Raw genomic sequence first — 5,292 nt, forward strand, 5'->3', positions numbered from 1 at the left:
TGTTAAAACCAACTTTAATAAAATTTTAAAAAAACAACATGCAATGTATTAATTATTGAAAATATACTAGTAATCGGTTGTGAAACTGTCTCATTGCTATTTCTCAATAAAAATATTAAAAACAAATTTTTGGAATTATACAACAAGAACCAAAGGGAGCAATGAGAAAACTAAAAATGGCAGCCAGAGAAGTATACAAAGTTTAGGTGTGCCACAATGCTATCAAGGCACCTAATTTCATCAGTATGCAAGATCAGAGTCTAAGGAGCCTAACAACTACAGCTTTAAATTCTGAAATGATGTTCCAGAAACAAAAAAGAATGAAGAAAATCTTAAGATACAAAGAAAATAAAGTCAGTAAGTTTCACTAACAAAAGGGAAAGGCAAATGAGGCAAAGAATTTAAAGTTCTGGATGTGCTACAATCATTCATTCATCCATCTATACAATAATGGAATATGAGTATCACAGAACTAGATTAAAAAGACATCTTTATGTTTTTATTAGAACAGAGAATGTTTCATACAGAAGGTGGCATTTTAACTAGGTATTCAGTTAGGATGGCTAAACATTCTCTAAGGTTGGTAACAAGAATTCATAAGGCATTTCCAGAAAGAGGGAAGAGACATGCAAATGCAAAAAAAAAAAAAAAAAAAAAAAAAAAGCATGCAAAAAACAAGCTTCACTTCAAGAAGGGTGGATAAGTTAACATCAGTCCTGTGAGCAAGAATGTTTAGGATGTTCCTCTCTAGACAAAGGCCTATCTACCTATCTACTAGATTTTTTTCCTTGGAATCAAACACTTTCTGATAGTAACCTATGTAGTACATCTCAACTGTAGGGTGGATTCACCCCAACCAATTGCAGTATTAATCTTAGGAACATTGATACTGCCTGACCTGGCCAAGAGCAGTTCATAGGATGGGATTCTGAAAAATCTTTCCCCCCATTTTCTCTGCCTCTTTACCAGATGGTCAAAAATACAGAAGTCACCTAGAAAAACTTGTCCATAATCCTTAAAGCCTACAGGCCTGCACTATACTCATAAACTGCAAGCACGACAAAGTACTGAAATGTTATGTTGATTTATTTCCTCTTGAAAAATATTATCAAAAAGAGGAATAGAGCCCAGAGAGACAGCTCAGTAGAATAAGCACTTGCCTGGCAAGTGCAGAATCCTAGTTCAATCCCCAGTACTGCCCCCCCCCAAAAAAAAAGAAAGAAAGAAAGAAGAGGAAACTGATTCTTATTCTTAATTGCAAACTACTTTGATTTGGATTTAAAAGTAATGATGCACTGACATTTTTTTTTTTTTTTTTTTTTTGCGGAACTGGGAATTGAACTCAGGCCCTTGCGCTTGCCAGGGAAGCGCTTATTCCACTAAGCCATCTCCCTGGCCCCTGCACTGACATTTAGCGGAGGGTTGAAATTATTAAGTTTTTTATGAACTGAAATTTTGGAATGATAAGACACACAAGAGACATGAAATTAAAAGTTTCAATAACAAATTACAGACAACTTAATTTTTATTTATTTTATTATTTTGGACAATTTAACTCGTAGAAGTGTCACTAATTTGATCCATGAAAGCAACATCTTTACTTGATAAATTATAATTTAGCTTCTGAAGAATAAATATTATCTTCTTTTTTTTTTTTTGTATTTAGGGCATGGTTTACAGGGTCTCACTGCATAGACTGGACTCCTAGTGATCCTCCTGTTTACAGCCTCCCAAGTGCTGGGATTACAGATGCAGGCCAGCATGCCCTGGGGGTGGGGCCAGCACAGTAGGCCTGGGGATTGAACTCCCAGCCAGTGTCTGTCTAAGCGCTTTAATCTGCTGAGCTATTTGGCCAGCCCTAGAATAAATATTATCTAAAATAGCAGGTACAATAAAATGGGAGTGGGAGTTTGGGGGCCTGATTTTTTTTCTATTAAAATATAATAAATGTACAAAGAACTGCACAATAAGCATTGTATGACTTTATAAAGAAAAATATTTAATTGTAGAATGAGATTTTCACAAAGGACAATCTGGAGGGTATGTTACTGTGTGAGTTTTGAAGCTTTTATTATTTGGTATACTTAGGAAGTCCTAAGTGGAATACACAACATCACAATAGGACCAGATACATGGGGTTGCAGGACAGACAGAACACAGCTGCCTGCAGGCTCTTGCTCAGTGATTCTCCAAGTCTCACTGAGGAACCAGTTCTAGCTGACGATCTGTGGAGTGTTTATAACATCAAATCATGACCCCTGCCTTCAGAGACTCTGGTTCAACACTGTGGTGCAGAACTAAGCAGGCTGTGTTCTTAACTAGTAATCAGCTAATTCTGATCCCAAGGAGAAACACTGATGTTTGTGATAATGGCAGAGTACAAACTAATGATGACCAAACCAAGCTACTGACTTTATCTTCTGAGGATATTATCCTAAGCAAATAATAGTAATTGATTTTGTTCAACCATTATTGCTGATTTTAGTTACAAAGATAAATAATAATTACAATGTGCTACTGATTCAGTTAATATAGTTGTACAATCCTACTATAAAAGGTAATTTTCTAGACTTGTAACAATCAAAATTTAGTAAATTTACAGACTATCCAAAATTTTTTTTTTAAATCAACTAAGTAATACCCTTTTCCTGCAAGATCCTTAGGGAACTACTATTTGCCAAGATTTTTTTAAAAGTAAAATCAGTCATTTCTTATACCCCTTTTCTGGCATGGGGAGCACATCCTTTATTATATTCATGCAGTCCTAACTACATATTCCCCACCCCTACCATAAGCTTTTTTTTTTTTTTAAACAATATATTTTTATTTATTTATGTGTGTGGCCAGCTCAACCCACCACAGGGCGGCGCTGGCTGGCATGTGGTGCTGGGAGACTGAACCGCGGTCCCTGTGCTTTGCTAAGCTTGTTCTAAGTAGGTGCTTTAGACCACTGAGCCATCTCACCAGCCCCCCCTACCATAAGCTTTTAAAACAAGTTAGTATTTTAAATATTTTATTGTTTACTCAGGTGAAAGATGATACAAAGTAATAAATACCTAAACAACAATGCTATTGTTGATGACGGGTAGATATGAGACTAGTGAATTCATTTATATGAAATGTAAAATTAATAGTATTTGTTAAGATAGGATCAATAAAAAATTACTATTGGACAGCTGACCAGACATAAAAATAATCTAATTACATTAAACCACACATAATCAGGATGTTCACTGAAAAAATTATATATGTATGTGTGTGCACACATATAAACATATATAATTTGAGGCTTATTAATGCAAGATACTTACTACTATTAATAATGTAGCTTGGAATCATTTTACCTTTTAATATTGCTGCTGAAATTCCAATGGTAGCACAAAATAGGGGGGAAAAGCAAAGGCATTAAAGAGTCACATAGAATAATATTAATTTGCCTATGTTTGATGTAGCTAACTGCATATATGTAGAAAAGAAGATCTGAATTTAGAAAAGGGGCTTGAAGAGAAAGGAGATCAGGTACACAGGAGGATTTAAGACAGAAAATCTATTTTCCTTGATGCATCCTTATACATCCTACTCATTCCACTGTCCTTAAATAAATGACAATTCAAAGAATCTCAAAGAATAAAGCAATATAAGAAGACAAGACAAAACAATGAGCAGCACTTGATTACTGATGAACTTTTAAAGAGATGTCCATTTGAATTGAAGCCCTTGGGCTGGGGAGATGGATCAGTAGAATAAGCACTTTCCTGGCAAGCGCAAGGGTCTGAGTTCCATCCCCAGTTCCGCAAAAAAAAAGAATTGAAGCCCTTTCCTCTCAAACACTTTAGATAATATAACAGCCCTATACACATCACACAACTCCATATATTTAGGAGAGATTTGGGTAGTTTAGCTTTCTTCATAGGTTTTTCTGGTCACTTAGAATGTTGGCTGCCATAGTGGAATCACAGCACATGTCTGATGGGTCTCCTTCCCTCACCTCTCCTCCATCCCTAGGTATAAAACTCTGCAAATATACTAGTAAGAGCTTGCCTTTAGATAAGCAGGGCTCAAAAGGGCTTTAAACTTACTAACAGACATTTTGACCTAGAAAAGACTACATGCACATGAATGAAGGTATGCTATCTTGTTCTTCAGGTACAGCCATTTGTTACTCTTGTAACTTAGGAATGTCCATGGGATTAGATCTCAGTGGGGAGAAGCTGCTAGACTGCTATTGCCTGCATCAAGACAGCGGTCCTGTGACTGTAGGTGAGATCAAGCGTTACACATAACACAATTCTGTACAATCTATTCTTACTCCTTATAAAAAAATATAAAACATAGTGTCAAAATTGAATAGTGAATATTTCTTGGTGTTAAAGATGCTATACATTTATCAACTAGATGGAATTATGGCAAAAATTACAAATTATTTACAAAAATATAATTTTATAAACATCTTAATTCAGCAGAGCAAATAAATAGTTTACTAGTTTTTATTTCCAAATGACAAATTATTTTGGAATTACTTTCTAAAAATTTTTATCTGTTTTTTAGTGAGCCAAAAGGTCCACTTTCATAACTCATTTTTATTATCAAACAAGTAAAACTAATACAAAGTTGCATAAACACTTTTTTTAACCCTTACCTCGATCTTTTGCTTTATCAGAAAGGAGCACTTCTACCTCCTCATACTCCCGGATGGCATCGAGTATGATACTTCCCTCTTTGCTGAACAGGAACAGCATGGGGATCTTGATGTCGTCTGTGTCCTTTCCATCCCCTGCCATCTGGAACAGAGGGGCAGTATCACTGCTGCTCCCCTCATTGTCATCTAGAGAGAAAATGAACACAGCAAATATCAGGGCATCTGTCCACTAAAGACATCAATTTTTACAGCTTTCTGCCTGTTGACAGAATTAACCTTATGGGTAAAGAACCAGAAAAAAAAACATAATTCTTATGTCACTAATTACAAAAATTTAAGGAAATAATTCAACTGTATGCACAAGAACTTTACTTGAACACTGTCAGTATATGACTACAAACCATTACAAATAAATAATAATTACTTGGTAGGATATACAGAAAAACAGAATAATATTAATATACGAAAAATGTAGAGCGCCAGAGTGATAGCTCAGTGGCATCCTGGTAAGCACAAGGTTTTGAGCTTGATCCCTAGTACCCCCCCCCCAAAAAAAAAAAAAAAGAAAAGAAAAGAAAAGAAAGATGTACAAAGTTCTATAACTATTACTGTAAGAATTTCATATACTCAAGGCAAGTCCTAGAAATGGAAAA

General features: G+C 35.3%; 1 pseudogene; it reads left to right on the top strand.

Moving 5' to 3' along the window:
• Nucleotides 1–4,829, top strand: part of LOC105741049 — a 7,510-nt pseudogene extending 2,681 nt beyond the window's left edge.
• Nucleotides 4,830–5,292: the final 463 nt, after the last annotated feature.

The sequence above is a fragment of the Octodon degus genome, unplaced genomic scaffold (genome assembly GCF_000260255.1).
Source record: "Octodon degus isolate 3935 unplaced genomic scaffold, OctDeg1.0 scaffold00273, whole genome shotgun sequence".
NCBI classification, from domain to species: domain Eukaryota; kingdom Metazoa; phylum Chordata; class Mammalia; order Rodentia; family Octodontidae; genus Octodon; species Octodon degus.